This window comes from Passer montanus, unplaced genomic scaffold (assembly GCF_014805655.1).
Source record: "Passer montanus isolate IOZ18808 unplaced genomic scaffold, ASM1480565v1 scaffold10, whole genome shotgun sequence".
NCBI classification, from domain to species: Eukaryota; Metazoa; Chordata; class Aves; order Passeriformes; family Passeridae; genus Passer; species Passer montanus.
In genome coordinates this window covers 22,107,221-22,113,791 of record NW_024356505.1, presented here as the reverse complement: position 1 = coordinate 22,113,791, position 6,571 = coordinate 22,107,221, and positions in this window count along the sequence as shown.

Below are 6,571 nucleotides of genomic sequence, written 5' to 3'. Positions count from 1 at the left end.
GAGATGACTTTTGCAAAAATGATGAAGGTCTGTCTGCTGTCTCATGACCAAGTAGTGACATTCCTGACTTAATAGAAAAGCATTTTTCTTCAGCAGCTGCTACAGTGTACAAAGGGCTGTCATGTATTCTATCAAAAAGGGGAGGAGGGACAACCTTTCTTGCAATGTCAAAGATGGTAAAGTACTTGGAGAACCAAAATAGTTGTAGCAGTTGTGGACATGAAAAGGTAATGACTGTGGTCAAATTTACCTTGTGTTAAGCCTTAACTTTATACAAAATGTTAAGCTGGACATTTAATACGGTATATTTTTGCTTACACAGTTAAAACTACTAATTTAATGAGACTGTTGTGGACACCAGCTTTAGAGCTTAACAGAAAATGCAAAAATCCTCACAAAATCCCCGGACTTTTCAGATTATTTAACCTTTCTTTTCTGTGTTCACTGGAGCAAATAATTGGATGGAAAATACCCTTATTTCATTATATTAATTAGCTTCTCTGCTTTTTTGTGTGTCACTATTTCTTTCTGTGGCTTCCCACAAGAAGGGTTATTCGCCTTAGTATTTCAGTGTAGGCACAAGTAATTGGGAAAACAGCTGTAGAAAGGTATCATTGTATCTTTGTTTCTCAGGTGTATGAACAAAGGCATTTATCATCTTGGGTGTGAGCTTCCCCTCCTCCACACTTTTTCAACAAAGGAAACAGAAGGTATGCAACATAGTAACAAAATAAAAGTAGGGAAACAGCATAACCTAGGCCTGAGAGTTTTATCTCTTCATTGTGATTTTCTGACTTTCCCTTCATTCACAATCTTCCTTTTCCTCTGTTTACAATTTAAGTGGTTATTGCTTGTTAATTTTAGTAGTGAAGGTATTGCTGTCCGAAAAGAAGAGCCGTCTGGGAAGTGAAAAAATGGAAATTTGTGTTTATCTTTCCACAGAATACAGCTTCCAGTTCTCAAAACTCAGGTGGGACAGGTTCGAGACATATTGCTGGGTGTAATTTATGTAAGTGAAGAAATTTTTTTAAAATTTAAGCATGTTTTAACTCGTCTTAGTGCAGGAATTTTTCTGCCACTTCAGAAATCTTGGATTTGATTATTAAGTAGATGTACAAAAATAATTTTGGAAAATGGTCAATTATTTTTTCTGAGGGTGTCTTTGTTTGAGACTCCCATACATAGATTTCACCATGTATCCTTTCAACGTTTCTTGTTATGCCAGGCAGCTGCACGAGGAGTGGCTCTGGGCTGTGTTTCAGTGGCTTGCAACCCTAGGATGCCCCAGCTGAGCTGCTGGACATGTAGTTCTCTAGATTTGAGCCAGTCCAGAGAAAAATGGGGCAGAAACAGCTAGGATGCTTTTCTTGCTGTCTTTCTGAGTGTCAGGGGCCAGACAGGAGCAGGGAGGATGAAAGACACTTTGAGAAGAAATGATGAGGAGAGGGGAAGTCAATAGTCTGGGGAGACAGTGAACCTGGCAGGAATTGTGTGTGGCTGTTCCCACAGTGCCTGCCTGAATCTGGGCTTTAGCATCTTTGGTTTTGGGGTTCTAATCAGCCAGCATCTCTGAGTGCCCCTGTGCTTCAAATCATGAGTTGGGGAGGTTACATGGGTGGAAGCTTTTCAAGGCTCACAAAGGCTCTCATCTTTCCGAATGCAGCAGGGCCAAGCTTTCTGTTCATTGATTTTATCCTTTCTGTGGGTGCTAGAACAGCCACTTGAAGGGCAGAGAGGAAGGAACGTGTCAAAAGTATGTAGAAAGTGGCATGTCAGGACTGAAGTATAAATATCTCTAGAGTGTCCCTAAAGTTGTGTTTCTGCTTACTGGCACTTGACTGAATGCTCTGAGACCCTTCCTCAAAAGCTTCTTCGCCCAAAACTTAAAAGGAAGTGTCGTGATTCTGATACCTTCATACAACATTGAAAACCTTTATTTATTTTAATGGCTTCACATGGTTTGTACGCAGTATCTGGCTGAACAAATACATTTAGTCTTTATTATGGCATCACTAAGGCTTTGGACTTGGCATGAGAGGATTAAATGTTTAAATGTGTAGAAGTGTACACTGGCTCTGAAACCCAGAGCTCTGTTTTGTCAACTCAGCGTTAGCTTCCTGGCTAGGCCCTATCGTGTGTGAGTTCAAGTGTTTGCCCTCAACAACACACCTTAGTTATCAACAAAAACAAACTTTACTTTCTTTTCTGATGCTGAGTTCCTGCAAGAGATGTTGAATGTCAGAGATGAGAACAAAATTCTGTGTTCCACTTTGACTCCTTATTGCTGTTCTAAGCCATGATGAAGTGGTGAAGGCTGGGATATGTGCAAGTAGTGAATGAGCCAAACCATCCACGCATGGGAAGAATTGTTAGTTGTGTAAGGAGGCAAAAGGGAAATAGTGGAAAAACACTAAAGCAGTGATCAAAAAATGGTGTTCTCTTTTGCACAACTCTGATTAGATTTGTATTTTTGTATTTTGTTATGTCCTATCATCTTTAATAGAGATGAAAATATGCAACTACACTGTATTGCTACATCAGAAACTCCCAGGTTGATTCACTTGCTGCATCAATAATCCAGCTTAGTGTTTGTTTATAGGAAGGCTGTCTGAAGAGCACAAACTTTACTTTTCCCTGTCTTACCTAGTTTACAGAGAAAATATTTAGTGGTGTCTTAAGTGAGTTTCCATGGAGCGGGAAGGTCAGAAGGTAAGTCCAGACCTAAAGAAACCCACAGGTGGATTTCAGCAGCTTAACAATTTATCAGTTTTCTGACTGAATGTCTCGACCATCAGTATGTATTATTAATCAAATGGAGTGACTTTTCTCTTGCAGATATAGCAATTGCTTTTAAACAAGACAAAGTAATAGAGGACAGAGTTTCTGAGCTGTCACTTTGAGTCAAGTGCTGGCATGGCAGATAAATGGGTGATAGACTAAGCAAAGTCACTTTGAGAACCCTGTAAGCTTGAATCTGTTTGTGTATTAACATGTTGAAGTAAGATGCAGAAGGAGATAAAAATATTTACAGTTGGTCCAGAGACTTGGCAGTTTTTTGTTGTTGTTGGTTTTGTTTTCTTCTTTTCTTTTTAATTTGACCCTCAGTCCAATCTCTGCAAGGAGTGGTCAAGTAGCAGCATGGCAAAAAGGATTAGGAAATGTTTAATCACCCCAAGTTTATGTGGATTTTCATACCACTTTCTGTCACAGTTGCTGAGCTCAATACTTCTCTGACCTGCATCCCAAGGGCAACCTTTCGTGTACTCCTAATGGTCACCTGGCTTGAAATAGAATCTGGCACTTGGTGTTCTCAGACCAGCCCTAGTTACTCATTTCCCACACATCAATTCAGGAACCACATACACATACCACTGTTGCCCTCAAGGAGAGTCCTTTAAGTTCCCATTACTTGGTTTCATTATTTCTTTTTCCTTTTTATGAACATCACAATTGTTGTTACCAGATGACCTAAGTTCTCAGTCCTGGCAAAAGAGGGTTTGCAACATTTCAAGGTGGTAATCTCCACAATGACTATTTTGCCTCTTGTATTGCAGTACCATAGTTTTCTTTAATGCTGCTTTCTTTTTCACATATGTTCTTGAAACTCCAATAAGCTAGATACACTACAGTGTGAATCCAGATCTGTTTCCCTGGACAATTGAGCCTGCTATGGAAGAGTCAGCATGGCATCCGCAAAGGGAAATCCTGCCTCCCAGACCTCCTGGGTTGTAAAAAGGTGATAGTGAGCACACAGAGAAAATCCATTTGACTCCTAATATATTTTTTTACCACCACTGAGTAACTTATTTTAAAATAAGATGGCTTCTGGCAGAGCTGAAATTGTTACAACAGACCAGTACAGTGCTTTGATGCTTTATTTGAGCAGCACATGGCCTTTGTTTTTATGATGTTTGATGCTTCATTTGAACAGCAGGACAAAGGCTCAATCTCAGCTCATTCCTGGGATACGGTTGCTGGTATGGCTACGTGGCTTTCATTGAACTTGCAAAGCAAGAGGAAGCACATGGAATTTGCATGGCACCGTGTTGTCATGGCTGCATTTCTGGGCAAGCTGGTGAAGAGGTGGCTCATTCAGGCCTCCCCTCAGATGCAATACCATGTGCAGAGTGGGCTCCTGACAGGGTTGGTGGTCTGGAAAAGCATTTCCATTCTGCAGTACTCACCAGTGGAGATAGATGCGGTGGATTAGAAGAACCAGCTTCTTTCTGGGTTTTAGTATTCCTGGTCTCGGTGATATCCCCAAGTTTTCACTCAAGGGTTGCTGTTGGTCTGATGGAATTTTTGCAAAGATCTAAATGTCAGCACAGCAGTGTCATCCCCCTGAGTGTCTCTTGCTGCTGCAAGGGAGCTTCACACCTGAATAACAAAGACATTTAGAGAGTGTTTTTTGATAATTTTAAACAGACTGAACATCAGTCCTGGGTTGCTAAAGTCATGACTAGCTGGTGCTCTGAGTAGCTCCTGCTGAAACACAGACTTGTTTCTCAAAATGAGGTTGATTCGCAGGACTAAAACTGGCTGTAGGTTGGTGCATGGTGAATTTGAGTCAGTGAGATCAGACGGACTATGACTTCAAAGGGGGAAATACCCAAATTATCCTGAGGTAATCAGGATCCAAGCCCATCTCCAATTCCCCTATTATCACAATTGCCATTGCCATCTGTGAAGAAAATAATATTAAAAAAACCAAACAACCCATGTTTCTAATAACAAACAGATCAACATAGGAATATATTTCTAAGGCAGAACCCATTTAGCTGTGATGACTCTTGCCTTAATATATGTCCATGTTCTAGGAATATCAGAAACACCAGCTTCATCAGACTGCAATGTGCTTCATATTACCAAAATAAGTGAATATTTTCCCCCAAAGCTTGCCAAACATTCATATGGGCACCTATGTCAGAGAAGAGACTGTTTAGTGCTCTGACATGGGGCTATGAAAGTGAAAAAAGAGAGATTATCCCAATGCTCAATGCTGATGAGTTTGAACCCTCATCAGATGTAGAATACAATGGTTAGCCAAAGCTGCCTCAGGCTGAAGGTATTCCAAAATGGGCAATAAAATGGTTGGATGCAGGAAATCCTCTAGCAAAAGAGGATTTGGGCCTCAAAATAGTAGTGAGGGATGGTACAAACATCTTCACAGATAAATTAGAAGAATCCCATTTTCCATGGGTTAATTTTTGACCAGATGTATTTTGTTCAGGGGCTTTGCTCTGGGCTGCAGTGACATGCCTGACACGTGGCTTTGGGTTTTATCACTCTGTAGATAAAACTGGGAACATCATTTCAGCTCATTTCTTTTTACATCACTTGCACTAGTTCAGTCACTGGCCCTGCATTCCGATTAGTGGCATGAAACCCCTAATCGCCCAATTAGAATATGTAATGACACTGTAAAAATCCCTATTAAACTGAGTAGAGGAATATTTTTAAAATCTTGTAATAGTAGTCACTAGACGTGATAGTAGAAGAGGGAGGATAGATACATGAGGTTTATTACATGCAGATAACATGGTACTTTCCAAATTGAACTTCAAAGGACTATGCTGAGTTTATTAATGTAATTACTTGTATGAAAAATTATCAGAATATTATGAATAAATTAAAAGTGTTATCTATATAGTATATTATCTGTGTAGTTTTTGACTGGAATTAAAAAGAACACAAAGAATTACAAGAATTTAGGCTCTTGTTTTCACACTAACATGGCATTTAAAATGCTTCTAGATGCTTTGTTAAAGTGTATTATAAATCAGATTTAAATAGAGGAAGATAGAAATCTCTTTTCTTTCATTTGGAAGAATGCAGGAAGTCAGTGATGTTTTCAGACATATATTGCTGGATTTGGCAACACAAACACTAGAGCCCTCTCCCTCAGAGGATAAATAGGGAGTTCAGAAACCACTGGGGGAGTAGGGAGATAAATAAATTAAACCTTTTGACTCCTGTTGCTCACCTCCACTCGAAGGGGAGTTTTGTCATCTATGAACCTGGAGCCAGTGTTCTGTATTTGCCACTGGTGGGGCAGGCACAGAAGCCTGGTGCCGGATCAGAGCCGTGCAGGGATGCTCCAGCTGCCTGCCCATGGCTGGCTGCACTACCAGGGTGCTCAGACAGTGGAAGGAAAGCACAGTGCTGGCTTAATTTTTATTCATGAGGAAAGATTTTTTTTCCAGAAGAACAGATTTTTAAACTTTGGAAAACATGAATTGATAGACTCTGCAAATAGACAAATGTGTCAGTCATGTATTTAATGCCCTCAGGCTAGACACCAGCAAATCTGGTGATCAGACAGTCCCGTGATGGACTTGTATCCTGAATATGATGGAATTGTTCTACAGTGTTGGTTTTGATCATTGCATTGGTTAGCACTTCTCTTAAATGAGAATCACAAGGGAACTGTCATTTGAACGAGTACATAATTAGATCACGTTGTGAAGAAAGAAAAGGAGCCATAAAACTGTCTTTTATTAAAAATTTCCTTCCTGACATTCTTTTCAGTACACCAAATACATTAAAAATATATTTTTCCTTTTATTCCCTG